The sequence below is a fragment of the Myodes glareolus genome, chromosome 10, assembly GCF_982192425.1.
Source record: "Myodes glareolus chromosome 10, mMyoGla1.1, whole genome shotgun sequence".
Classification (NCBI taxonomy): domain Eukaryota; kingdom Metazoa; phylum Chordata; class Mammalia; order Rodentia; family Cricetidae; genus Myodes; species Myodes glareolus.
In genome coordinates, this window is record NC_142035.1 from 87,489,778 (window position 1) to 87,504,612 (window position 14,835).

General features: G+C 41.3%; 1 protein-coding gene and 1 long non-coding RNA gene across 2 annotated transcripts in view; both read left to right on the plus strand.

Moving 5' to 3' along the window:
* Cstpp1 (centriolar satellite-associated tubulin polyglutamylase complex regulator 1) overlaps positions 1-14,835 on the plus strand; it is a 167,344-nt gene that overhangs the window by 1,402 nt on the left and 151,107 nt on the right. The gene's annotated exons all lie outside the window — the stretch shown is intronic.
* Positions 38-5,212, plus strand: LOC146892624 (uncharacterized). Its single transcript, XR_015004118.2, has 2 exons — positions 38-240; positions 4,737-5,212. It is a non-coding gene; the product is annotated as an uncharacterized LOC146892624 (long non-coding RNA).

Consider the following 14,835-nt stretch of genomic DNA (forward strand, 5'->3'; position numbering starts at 1 on the left):
TTATTCCTCACAGGTCTTTCACTTATGAATAGGGCTTTAAAGCCCCTCCGTGTCTTTTTGTAGCTTGATAGCTCATTTCTTTTTTTCTTTTCTTTTTTGATTTTTCAAGACAGGGTTTCTCTGTGTCACCCTGGATGTTCTGGAACTTACTCTGTAGACCAGGCTGGCCTTGAACGCCCAGGGATACTCCTGTCTCCACCTATCTACTGCTGGAATCAAAGGCATGAATCATCACACCTGGTAGATGATTAAATTTTCTTAATTAACCATCTGAAATGTCGCTTTATTAAATGACTTTTTAATATAAAGACATTTATTTTGGGGCATAATTTAGCAGTTAAGAGCATGTGCTACTTTTCCAGAGGACCCGAGTTTGGATCCCGTTTCCCCCACAGCACCTGCAACTCCAGCTCGGGCTCCTGGGTCTCTTCTGAATTCTGCAGGCACACATACACACATAGCAGATATATGCAAATGGAAATTTATAGTAAAAGGACACACGTCCCTTTCCACGAGTCTGGCATGTTCCTCACAGGTAACTGATGGTACTGGCTTTCTGTGCATCCTTCTGCAGATTATTCTGTACATAAAAGAGCATGGAGCATGTCTGTAATCCCAGCTATCAGAAGGCAGAGGAAGAACTGATCTACAGAGAAAGTTCCAGGATACCTAGAGCTGTTACACAGAGAAACCCTATCTTTGGGGGCAGGGTGGGAAGTACACCTGTGTCTTAGTTAGGATTACTACTGTTGTGATGAAACACCATGACCAAAAGCAATTTGGGGAGGAAAGGGTTTATTTGGCTCATAGTTCCGTGTAACAGTTCATCATCCAAAGCAGTGAGGACAGGAGCTCAGGCAAGGCAGGAACCTGGAAGCAGGAGCTGATGCAGAGACCATTCAGGGGTGCTGCTAACTGGCTTGCTCCTCCTGGATTACTCAACTTGCTTTCTTTTTTTTTTCTTTTTTTATTTGTTTGTTTGTTTTTTTGGTTTTGTTTTCCAAGACAGGGTTTCTCTGTAATACTCCTAGCTGTCCTAGAACTAGCTCTTGTAGACCAGGCTGGCCTCAAACTCACAGAGATCTGCCTGCCTCTGCCCCCTGAGTACTTGGATTAAAGGCACTTGCCACCACTGCCTGGCTCAACTTGCTTTCTTATAAACCCAGGACCACTAGCCCAGGAATGGCACCACCCACAGTGGGCTGAACCCTACCCCATTGATCACTGATTACCCCCATTGATCACTAATTAAGAAAATGCTCTACAGGCTTGCCTATAGCTTACAGCTCCTTTTGGGGGGCATTTTTCTCAATTGGAGTTTCCTTCTCAGATGACTTTAGCTAGAAGCACAGATAACTTTGTACCTAATGCGTAGCAATATCAGCACCTATACTTTTGGTAAAGATTTTAGGTGTTTTGCTAATTTACTTACTACTCCATGAGCTGTGAAGTATTTGACCATCCTAGTACCTTGTCAGTCCCTTGGATTTGTCCACATCTCAGAGGCGTGTCTGTGGTAGACTGCTGCCTTGACAAGCAGAAGCTGGTCTCTTTCTAAGTGGCATAAATGAAAGACTGGTTTAGTGGCCGTGTTGACAGTCTGTGAGCTGATTCATTGCTTCAGGGCACTTGAAAGTTTCAGTGTTCGTGGACTTCAACTATCCACTGTTCTTGAATCCTGCGCAAATGTTCCTTTGGCTCTCTTGTATAGTTAAAAGTCCTGATTGGCATCAGGATATTTGTACTTCCCTGAGCAAGCCATGTCACTCACTGACTTCCTTATGGTTCAGCAAATTGAGTAACTGCTGAAACACATTTATTTTTACCTAAGAACTAGCCCTGCCTATTACAGCATGCTCTCTCATAGAGATATGTTATTTTGAAACATTCACTCTCAACATAATGACCATTAACAACCACGCCCTAGAAGCTGTGCATGGTGACACATGACTATAATTTTAGCACTGGGGCCACTGAGGCAAGAGGTTCCTGGATTTGAGGTCATTTTGGCATACATAGCGAATCCTTGTCTCAAAAATTATTAAAATCAATGAATAATAAATAAAACTTTAAAGTCATTCTTTATAGGTTAGATCATATTTCTGATTTAAGATCTTGAAATCTGTTTATTTTTTAATTCACTTTGATTAACTTTTACAATTTATAAATTCACTTGCATATATCAGGCTAGAAAGGAAATACACATAGAGAACAAAATACTATAGACAGGAAAGTCTGTGGCACTCACTAAAATAAAAACAAAAAACTACAGCTGAGTTCCCCTGGGAGGTACATCTAGAATCCCTCTTTAGGATTGTAGTGTGGGGCACAGTGACACCCGTAAGTGAACGCCTCGAGGCGTCCCTTCTGCCTGCGAGCTAGGAATTGTATTGGGTTTTTGACTATTTTTGAAGAAAGCAGCCTTTCCTCATGTTGGGTAAACTAATTTCTTTTCCACATTGACTTGGTGAATTTGGAACCTATTATCCTGACCTGGTTAAGGTCATCAGGAAAGATGTTCATGCAGGTAGTCAGTGTAGCAACAGACACTGTATTGACATCCAGACTGAAGAGAGGACCTGGTAAGGAGATGAAGAAGGCTAGAGATTCCCATCCGTCTGGAGGTGACTTGTTGGAGGCATATGCCAGCTGCCGAGGTGCGTCTGTGTGTCTGCTGGGTGTGGAGAACTCTGGAACCGAAGGGAGTCTGTTCCACACCCAGACTTACACAACCACCTAAGTGCCGACCTGAGCATGAGTGTGAGGGGTGAGGTTCCTTCTTACTCCACCTAATTGTGGAAGTGCATGCTTTCACTTGTACTCAGGCTGGCTCCCCTGCTTCTGTGGAACCGTTGGGAATGGGGTGACATCATAGCTATCTCTAGGAAACCAGAAATCAGAGGTTGCACTCTTCCTTTGAGGTCTATGTATTTAGAAGAATTACAGTGAATGATAGAGGTTTTCTTCTTTAATCTGATATTAAAAATTTTTTGTTGCTTTTTAAAAAATGTGTATATGAAGGAGGTAGGTGCGTGAGTGTGGGTAAGTGTGCCAGTCTGCACATGTAGGGTGAGGCCAGCTTATAGCAGTCAGTTTACTCCTTTCACCATGTGAAATACCTGGACATGTATGCACATACATGTATGCATGCAAATACACACCCACATGCACACACATGCTGGTATCAAATGTCAAGTTAATAAGTGGTGGAATTAGGATTATAATTGAGCAATCTAGTTCATGTCCACATGCTTAAATTCTGCTATCAATACATTGAGTGGCTCCAGTCAAAAGTGGGTTCCTTACTATGATATAGCTCATACAAGGAGCTCTGGAGTGAATTCAGTTGACTCCAAAGGCTTCATTTAGTATTTCTGCTCATGAGGGGGCCTCCTAGGAATCAGGGTGGATCAAGAAATGCCAATATTCCAGTTCTCTCTTGTCAGTGGACTCATCCTCAGGGACAGGCAGTGAGGAAGGGAACTTCTAACCATTTGAGAGAATTCCTTTCTTCCAGTAGTGATCATTGTGCTTTGGGTAGCTGGTGTGGCTGTGAAGAATTTGCCTACACTCTCTATGGCCTGGTTTTCTGCATCTGAGAAATGTGAACAGTGGAGCTGGTTGTGGTGGAGCACGCCTGTAATGTCAGCACTCTGCATGTACAGGCAGCATCAGGAGTTTGAGGGTAGCCTGCGCTACATCTGGATGCCAGCCAGGGCTACAGGGCTACTGCAAAACTCGGCCTGGAGCATATAAATATTTAGTGCAGATGTTGGATTTGTGTCTACATCGTGAGAAGAGGCTATGTGGAGAAGAAGAGCATATTCTTTCGAGCACCTGGGTAGGAGCAGAGTACATGGTGGCTGCCCTCACTACACCATTATACAAATAGAGCCCGTGTCCATGGCAACCGTGAAGCCTGAGCCTTTCAGACTCCCTGCTGTGGGGAGGGAAGGAGTAATTCCCATTCCACCTCAGCTCTGAATCCAACACCTTGCTCACATGGTGTGTCACGCTCCCTGTGTGTTCCCTTTAGTCACTGGGCCGGACAGACCCTCTTTAACGGGAGATGTCTCTCTGGAGGGTGGCTTTGCTTGAGCTCAGCCTTCCTGCCTCTCTCCTCTCCTTTATTCATGACAGGCTTACATCGTGGTCGAGAAGCCTTCTAGGCTCCCCGCCCTCTTCTCATTTCTGGTCAAGGTGTTTCCTCCAGAACATCTCTTCATGTTTGCTCCTGTTTTAGTGTCTGCTTCTCAGAGTACCTAAACTAAGACAATATCCCAATCATTGATACAGCCCTTTCCAGCCATGAAGTTGATGCAGTTTCTCTAACTCTTGGCAAAGGTTCTGACGTGGAATTTATTCAACTTGGAAGACTTTTAATGTTTCTAAATTTTTTGTATTTGTTTATGCTGTAACATGAAGTTTACTTGTCTGACTGCCAAACACATTAGTTTTGCTTTTGAAGGAATCCCGATAAATTTATTTTTGTTTGAAATGTAATTAGTGAGCCTTCAAGTCCAATACTACACTATAGAACATGATACTTAATTAGCTGAGATTGTCTTCAGAACGCATAGTCTTTAGGTTGTTTCAGAACTGAAATGAAATGAAATATATGTGTTACACTGATTGTAAATCTTTGGAAACCAGATTAATACAAAAAATTCACTTTAGAATAGCTACAGAGCTGTCACAATCACCTGTCTTTTTCTTCCACTCCTTCTCTTCCTGAGTAATCAAAAGCAAGCCCAAGTGTTGAGCATCTTCTGACATACATGGGAGATGGAACACACTCTGAAATGAGCAGGACACCAAGTGACCGAGAAATCAGCACCATCGTGGAGTGCACCGGATGTTTCAGGAGCTGGCAGCTCTCTCGGCTCTCTCCCCATTTGGTCAACAGCTTCTCTGTCATGGAAGGGGCAGCAAGCAGTTGTCTTGTTGGGCTAGTTCAGGAATGTGCCCTTTGGAAGTGGTTCCTGGAAATTCAGCCTACACCCTCTTTGCCACCTTCCTGAGGGCTCTGTAGCTCATGGTTAGGGGGAGTGGGAGGGGCAGATGAATTCCAAGGCTTGTGGTCTCGTCCATTTCTCCAAAGTAAGGTGCAGAGTGATGTCACTGTTATTCCAGAAAGAATTCTTTTAAATTTTTGACCTTGTTTATTATTTATATTCAAGTAATAATAAAGTCTTTCAAGTTCTGTCCAAAAGTTGGCGATCATTTTTCTTTTTCTCTTGCATACATATAATACTTGCCTAGGTAAGAGGAGTAGATAACTAAGTGTTTCAGAGGTGCTTATAGTTCAGAAAAGACATTCATGAGCCTCTTTTCCTGTTCTTATCAGTCACCTTGTTTTCTTCCTGGATTCTTGGTTAGCGTCTGTTTCTTATTAGAATGTAAGCCATGGGGGCAGGCTTTTCTCAGTATCTCTAATGTTAGTATAGTGCTTGACTCAAGTGAAGTGCTCAGTTGTTGAATGAATGATTTGCTTCAAGCAGCAGAATACATTTAAAAATAAATGGGAGGAAGGAATCTAGTTTAGCCAACAGTTACTCTTATCACGTGAACAGACACTGTGTCCCCACTCCCTTTTTGATGGATTTAAAAAAAAAAGGATGAGTGATTAAAATCTGCCCTGGATGCTTTTGGCTTTAAACTCTGATTATACTTAAGCTCAGTTCTTGGTTGATAACAGTTTCTCCTCATTGGTTACCCAACCATAAGATTTAATCATTGTTTTAAAGGTGATATTTGTCCTTTAGCTGTGTGAGCGCTGTGATTTGACTGAGAGGAGAGTTACCCTTGTCAAGTAACCCAGGTCTCTTTCTGGCTCTGGTTGCCCTTGTATCACTTCCCTAGCAGCTGTAGGAAACAGTTCATTCTGTGATTGGAATTTCAAGTCAAAACACATTTATCTGAACAGAATTTTAATGATTTATCAAAGAGAGGAGGGATTTTCCCAAACACATCTGAATTTACCAAAGTACTGATCTCATTAAATACATTCTTCTTGAACACTTTTCTTTAAACAAAGCAATTACTGCTGAAATTATCAAATATATTTTTCATAAAAGCTTTTTGAATGAGTTTTGTTTGATTAGCAGGAGAAAAGTAAACATTGTTTTAAAAGGCCTTTCCAGGGCCCATTCTTTTTTCTTCATTGAATTAGCTTTTAAAAGCTCTCTTCTTTAGAGAGAGTAGGGACCTTTTTCCTGGCTGTCGTCCTATGTGTAACTCAGCGTCTGGCCCCGAGATTACAGGTGATCAGCATGATCCCAGTTCAGCTTCTGTAATCGAACACAGAAATCTGCTTGTACCTCAGGATGTCACCAGGTGTTTGTCAAACTCAGGCTTCTCTCCCCTGGGGTAGTCCTCCAGGCTTCTCTCCCCTGGGGTAGTCCTCCAGGCTTCTCTCCCCTGGGGTAGTCCTCCAGGCTTCTCTCCCCTGGGGTAGTCCTCCAGGCTTCTCTCCCCTGGGGTAGTTCTCCAGGCTTCTCTCCCCTGGGGTAGTTCTCCGTGCCCCAGGAAGCAGACACAGACATCTGTACCGCATTTGTTGTTGTTGTTTGTTATGTTTTTGGAAAGTGTCTCATGTAGCCCAGGTTGGCCTTGCATTGGATAGTTGAGGATGGCTTTAAACTCCTGATCCCTTCTTTCTCTACCTTCCATGTGCTGGGGTGTCCAGCTCCTCATTGCCTTAGGGAAAGCAATCTTGTGTAGAATTCTTCCTGTGGCAGACTTATGTACAACGTGCTCTAAGTGGGAAAATTATGTATTTAAAATAGACGTGTTTGAAACAATAACACTTTTGAGTGTGAAATGTACCAAAGGCCACATGTTTTTGATTTTGCTTGTCAAATGGAGAGGCGGCTGCCAGAACCACTGGACACCATGGTTCTCATGCCCTAAAGTCCTGCAATTGACAGGTATTCAAACAACAGCACAAAGAAGTTTAGCCCATGAGAAAGTGAGTCTGGGCACTTGGGCTGCCCTCCTTTTTCTCTCCGTGGAGTTCTTCCCAGCTTTGCCCCTTCTGTCTCATCTTAGATTTCCAAAAAGGAGAGATTAAATGTGTCTGGTGTTTCAGCATGTTCACTGCACGGACTACATGAGGCCAGCACTCAGGCCACTGTGCAGCCTGTCATATGGAAGGGATTGCCTTTCAGAGGAGATTATAATTGTGTGTGTAGCCACACAAATGCACATTCTGCCTGAAGGAAAATGCAGAGAAGAGGAGGCTGCGCTGCCACTCAGGTCTCTTTGTGGAAGGCTGCATAAGAAGCCCTTACATGCCATAGTCACCTCTTTTGGGCTTAATGAGTCATCTTTGTGTGTTAGCTACTTACAAGAAAAAAGGAAAGAAGAAATACACTCTCCCCCAAGTGAATTGCTTTTGTTAGCCCTGCAGCTTTGTCTTAAAGAGTTTTGAATATTCCTGATGACATCATTTACAATGCTAGTGCACAGACAGTACACAAAAAATTCAACGTTTGAGTATCCAGACGAACTTAGACAAATTTAGAAAAATGGTAACAATATTCTTTATAAATAATGAACACATGAGCTTAAACAACATGCACAACCTTAGTCTTTTGGGGTTGTAATACAATGAAAGTTGGCCACAGCGAAAACTAAAAGTTCAATGCCCTTTTACTATTTACAGTTCAGACTTGGTTTATGGTCTTGTAATCCCAAGCAGTATGTTCAGTTAATGTAGAAAATATGGGTTTACTCTGTGGGTAAATTATTATGCTCTTTGAGCTGTAGGGTTTTACCTGTGAAAATGAAAATGGCAAAAGGAATATTGCCACCTACTTTACAGGAATGTGGAGAGATTGAGAAGATAATCACAGGGAGCTCTTTATAGGGATGGTGTTTTGTAAATAGAAAATTCTGCTATTATTTAAATTTCCCCAACAAATAGAATTGATAAGAGCTCACAAAGGCAGAGAAGATGAATTAATATAAGCCAGGAATCTTGAAAGTAAACCATTGAATGAGACCTAAATTGTCTTTCTTGATAGTCTGCGAACCATTAGACCTACTGTCTAGACCATGATCGCTTCCTGAGTTCTCACAGATGGAGTGTATACTTGGCCACCATGCAGAGGATGGTGGTCATATAGGTAAATGAGAGTGAGCTAGACTGTCAAGGAGAATGGTTCTGCTTTTTTTTCCTTCATGGTTGTACTACAAATATTCTCTGGAGTCTTGTTAATCTTTTCCTTGTCTGGACATTGGGAGGTTTTGGTCTTTGCTTTTCAGTAGATATTTGTTTTTTTAATCTCGTATTTCTAAAGCAGCAACAAATTACAAGAAGTGGTTGATTGATCTCACATTGTGAAATTTTTTTCCCTTAGTGTGGTGAGAGAAAAATCACTGTGATTGAAAGACTTAACAATAGGCTTGCCACCTTGAAAGTCCTCAGACTCAGCCAGTTAATGACAACAGCTTTTGTTTTAGATAAGAAGGTATACTAGGAAACAGTATATTTGTTTTTGTTATTGGTTTTATTTTTAAAATGACATGTCTATATGTATGTCTATGTGTGTGTTTGTACAGTGTAGTACTGATTTCAGGCCAGAAGAGGTTGTCAGATTCCTGGATCTACAGATACATATACTTGTGATATATCTGATATGGGTACTGGGAACTGAACTCAGAACCTCTGCAAAAGTAGGACGCTGTCTTAACTCCAGAGCTATCTATCTCTCAGCCCCCAATTTATGTTTTTAAATGACAGAATTATTACTGAAATATCTTTTTCTATTTTTGTAGTTATTTTCATATTTTGGGCAGCAATACCTGAGAAGACTCCTAAGATTCCTTTGCAAGTTCAGGATTTCATCTTTTATTTCCAATTATAGTTAGTAGTATTTTGGTACCTTCATTTCTGAGTTCTTTTTTTTTAAAATATTTATTTATTATGTATACAGTATTCTATCTTTGTGTATGCCTGCAGGCCAGAAAAGGGCACCAGACCTCATTACAGATGGTTGCAAACCACCATGTGGTTGCTGGGAATTGAACTCAGGAACTTTGGAAGAGCAGGCAATGCTCCTAACCACTGAGCCATCTCTCCAGCCCCCCATTTCTGAGTTCTTATTTTCATTAGATGACATTGTTATGCCCAAATCCGCAAAGTCCCTGCAAAAGCCAACAAGGAGATCGAGTCCCATACATAAAAGCAAAGAGCCTTTATTTTAAGCAAGTTTGCAAACTCTGTCTCTCTGCATGCCCAGCGTATTGGAATAAACAGAGAGCCCTGAGCTCAGTTAGAATAGAGTTTTATAGTAGTAAAGGTGGGGATGAGGGGTTTCTGAGGTTTAAGGACCCCGATTGGCTGACATTTGTCTAGGGGTGTCCTGGTGAGTATGTTCTGGCAGGTGGTCCTATCTACAGCACTTGGAATGTTAGGCATTTCCTTTGTTCTGTTCTTGGGTGAAGGTTGGGTAATCTCAGCTTGTGGTTCTTCCTGCAACCCTGCTTCAGGGTACACTACTGAGACTCAGGCCTCTTATTAAATTTATCAATGGCTGAGTTCTACTCTGGCAGGTGATAATGGTTGGAAGTAAAGAGCTTCCTTTGGATGACCTGCCCATACTTAGCTTATCATGGCTGGCTCCCAAGACATATTAAGGGGAAAAGCTATTTTATTTAAATTCTAAATCTAAGGCAGGATTCATGTCTTTTAATTAGTTATTTATTTTTTAAAGAAACAGTGTCCTATTTTAAAATTATTTTTTATTTTATTGTGTGTTTTGCCTACAGTTGTGTGTATGTGTTGCCCATGGAGACAAGGAGAGAACATTGGAACCCAAAACTGGAGTTAATGGATGGTGAGAGCCACCATGTGGGTGTTAGGAACTGGACTTGGGTCCTCTGCAAGAGCATCAAGTGCTCTTAACTGCTGAGCCATCTGTAGCCCCCCCTTTTAAAAAAAAAACAACAAACCACAGACTATAAGGCAAGCGTGGTATTGAAAGACCCCCAGAGTGGGGAGACTCTCACTCAAGTCGTCCCGTTTCCCGTTCCGTCCGCACCCCCCCACCCCTCCCCACCCCCCGCCCCCGCGAACTCACAAGAGATTGTCTTTGCTGCAGTCACATGAGGTTTATTGACAGGAACCAGTGCACTAGGGCTGAAACTCATTTCCCACACAGAGGTAGAAGACTTCGACCATGAGTAGCTGGGGGGGTATTTAGGGAAGAAACCACAACTCAAAGTGGGTAGGAAGGGCGTCATTGGAAAATTCCAAAAATACCAGTGATCATTGAAAAATTCCGAAAATACCAGTGATAATCACAAGTGAATAACTCCCTGTTTCTCAAGATTATTCTCAAGATTATAATCTAACTTTATGGTCAGCTAGTTCCTGGAACAGAGTAACTGAATCGGCTAACCTAGATTTTTGGTTCTTCTCTCCCTGCTAGATTTTTGGCTCTATTCTTTCTGCTAGAGGGGTCTGGATTTATCCGGGTCTTTCAGTATGGTGGCTTAGCAGTACAGCTGCTCCAACACTGTCTTAAGTAAAATGGGTTCCCATCGGCATCTTGCTGAGCAGAGTGACTCAGAATACTGGGATTGGAGAGGTGTACGGCAGTGTCTTCCGGTCTTCACAGCCGGCTAATCTTACTTTTCCTTGTGAAAATAGATGAGTACACGTGACTTGTCACTGAGTGAAATGTGTGTGGAGCTGAAGATTGACGGATTTTTTCTGACTCCACAACTTTATCCCCAGCACTTGGGAGGCGGAGGCAGGCAGATCTTTGAGTTTGAGACCATCCTGGTCTACAGAAAGAGTTCCAGGACAGCCAGAGTTATACACAAAACTCCTGTCTTGAAAAATAGAACTAAAAGTAGGAAAAAAAAAGAAAGAAATTTATCTGACTCCAAAGTAGTATTGGTAGGCACTTAGGTTTCTTCCAAGGTCTGTTATTTCTGAAAGCTTTTTCCTACTTAGTTTAGCAAATGTTTTTCCCTGTTCAGTTTAGTAAGGTTTTTTTTTTTTTCTGGTAAAGCTTTAAGTATCATTATACTGAGTAAGTGATATTTAGGAATGTATATATACATATACAATATATAATATGAAAAAAGAGGCCATGAGTTTGAAGGAGAGCACGGAGGGGTGTATGGGAGAGTTTGAATGGAGGAATGGGAAGGGGGAAATTAATTATGTTATAATCTAAAAATAAAGATTTAAGTATAGAACTTCAATTTTTTTTATAGAATATATGTTCCTTAGATTTTTTGGTAAACTATATGAGAATATAACTCAACTTCTGATATGCTGAAAATGATGCTTGTGTGTGTGTGTGTGTGTGCATGTGTGTATGCTGTGTGTGTTGGCACATACCACTGTATGCATGAGGTCATAGAACAGTTCTCTCCTTCCACTCTGTGGGTCTCAGAAGGGATCAGACTCAGGTCATCAGGATTGGTGGTAAGTGTCTTTACCTATAGAGCCATCTCACCTGTAGTTGTTTGTTTTCTCTTTGGGGCCCACCACCCAACTCCCCAGTAAATACACGGAGACTTCTTCTTACTTATGAATGTGTAGCCTTAGCTTGGCTTGTTTCTAGGTAGCTTTTCTAACTGAAATTACCCCTCTTTAACTACATTTTGCCCTGGCTTTTTATCTCTCTTTATTCTATGTGTCTTACTCTGTGGCTGGCCCCTGGTGTCTTCCTCTCCTCTTTTCCTCCTGTCTCGTCTCTTCCTTAGATTTCTCCTATTTATTCTGTCTGCCATTTCTCTCTCCTGCCTAGCTATTGGTCGTTCAGCTCTTTTTTTTTTTTTTTTTTTTTTTTTTTTTTTCAAGACAGGGTTTCTCTGTGTTGCTTTGGAGCCTGTTCTGGAACTAGCTCTTGTAGACCAGGCTGGCCTCAAACTCACAGAGATCCATCCGCCTTTGCCTCCCAAGTGCTGTGATTAAAGGCATGTGCCACCACCGCCCAGTGGTCGGTCAGTTCTTTATTAGACCAATAAGGTGTTTTAGACAAGCAAAATAACACAGCTTTACATAGTTAAACAAATGGAACATAAAAGAATGCAACACATCTTTACATCATTAAACAACTATTCCACAGCTTAACCGTGAATGTAACACATCTTAAACTAATAATCTACCACCCTTACTGACCTTATCTACCTTATCTTTTGAGACAGAGTCTCTTCCTGAACCCAGAGCTACCAGGTTGCTAGGCTGTCTGACAGATGAGCTCTGGGCACATGCCTGTCTCTGTCTCTCCACACACCCCAGTGCCATGGTTACAGATGTGTATGACCACACTTGGCTTTTATATGGGTTCAGGAAATCTAAACTCGTGTTCTCATTTTTGCACAAAAAGCATTTGATGGGGGCTGGAGAGATGGCTTAGTGGTTAAGAGCACCAACTGCTCTTCAAGAGTCCCTGAGTTCAATTCCCAGTAACCACATGGTGGCTCACAACCATCTATAATGTAGACCTGGCACCCCCTTCTGGCATGTGGGCATGCATGGAAGGAATGATGTACACATAATAAATAAATAATAAAAAAGCATTTTATTAACTGAGCCATCTTCCTACTCACCCTAATTCCAGAACTTTTATCATCCCCCAAAATGCCCCATACCAGTTTTTACACCCCCCCAATTCCTGAAAGCCACTAATCTACTTTCTGTATGGTTTGTTTGCTTTGGGTATTTCTTTTGCAGTCTGAGCATGTTTTCAAGGTTCACGCATGTTGTGAAATGTTTTCAGGACTTCATTCACTGTTGTGGCTGAGTAATATTTGGCTGTATGGTACAATACATTTTGGGTACTCGTTTGTCAGTTGACGGATAATTTAGATTATTTTTACCTTTTGAATATTATGAAATGTAGTAAGAGGAGCGGGCTGTGTTCCCGGTGCCCAGCTAGCTTAGCCCCCAAAATAACCACACAGAAATTGTATTAATTAAATTACTGCCTGGGCCATTAGTTCTAGCCTCTTATTGGCTAACTCTCACATATTAGTTTAACCCATCTCCATTAATGTGTATCGTCACTTGACTGTGGCTTACTGGCATGAGTCTAACCAACATCCGTCTTGGGCAGGAGAATCATGGCGTCTGCCTCTGTGCCCTTCTTCCCTGAATTCTGTTCTGTCTTTCCCATCTACCTGAGATCCACTCTATCAACTAGCCCAAGGCAGTTTCTTTAATCAACCAATGAAAGCAATACAAATACCAAAGGACCTCCTACACCAATGAAATTATTGCCTACACCAAGTTCATAAAGATTTATATTTTTTTCTATTCTGAGAGTTTTAATAGTGCTGACTTTATATTTAGGCCTATGGTCCATTTTGGATTAACTTTTATATGTAGTTTGAGGTAGGAACCAGGTACAAAGCAATGGGAATTCCTTGCTGTGGTCATTAAGTCTGGCTGCCTAGATATGGGATGACAGTATAGACCTGTTGAAGATTTGGACTGAAGATAAATTACCTATATTAGATGAGGTAGACTACTTAAGCAAAGTAAGTTTTGTTTTATTCTGGATAGCACGGGCTTTGGGTTGGAGAGAAGCTACTTGCTTTGACTGACCCATGGTTGATGTGCTGTTTGTCTTTGCACGTTTTCCTCTAATTCAGAATGTGGCATCTGAGAAGGAAATAGAGCCATCGTCATTTCTAAAATTAGTGTTTCCTTGGTTAGTGGATGGAAAATTAATTTAGAAAGAAACCTTAATATCAGTTCTGTGAAATTCTAAGAAATTGTTTTATGGCCATCTATGTTAAAATGAAGTTTCTATCAATTAATTAGTATTAGTCATGACCATCTTAAGCCTTCTTTGTGAATTATCCTAACACTGTAATTCAATGGAAATAGTTAAACTATGAGGTTGAGTTTGTCCTGCAGTACAAACTATGTGACCTTGGGTAGCCAGCCTTATCTGACTCCTGGGTTGATTGTGAAGTTCAAAGAGATATGTGAGAGTATTTAGTAGTAACCTTTTAGGAGCAATTAAAGTGTTGTTGTTTAAGTTGTGAAGGTCACCTTGTTCACTAGACTGTGGGCCCTGGGGGCAGAAGTGTGTGTCTGCCGATGCCTCCCTATCCTCCAATGCTTACACAGCACGGGCTAATGGACTTGCTAGTCAGTTTAATCAGATCCATTCATTTATACTTTTTAGAAAAGTTATATGGTTCAAATAAAGTAGGAAAGTGTGTGCGGTGACTCACATTTGTAATCCAAGCACTCAAGAAGTGAGGCAGGAGGATTGCCACAAGCTCCAAAGTAAGTTCTAGACCGGCTTGGGCAACAGACTAAGATGCTCTTAAAAAATAAAATAGGGGCTGGAGAGCTAGCTTGGTGGGTAAGAGAATTAACTGCTCTTTCAGAGGACCCAGGTTCAGCTTTTGACACCCACATCATGGATCACCTGTAACTCCAGTTCTGGAGGGTATTATGATTTCTTCTGACCTCCTTGGGCTCCTGTACACACATGGAGTGCACTTAAATACATTCAGGCATCCATACACATAAGATACAGTAAATCTTAGAAAAACACCTTAAATAAATGCAAGCAAAAAAATTATTCTTCTTTTAAGGATAGACAGAGTAGAGTGGTATACCCCAAACTACCATGAAAGACTTGGCTTCTGTCATCCTCTTTATCCTAGCTATAGATTTGGTCCCTTACCTCAGAATCAATGGGCACTGAAGAGACTTTTTATTCTTTGGGTAAATAAGGGACATCATTCATTATACTTAGTTCTAGAAGACTCAAAACATTTTATTTATATGTTATAAAATCACATAAATCATATGACTAAAGCAGCGACAAAAGAAGCTAAGAAATGTGG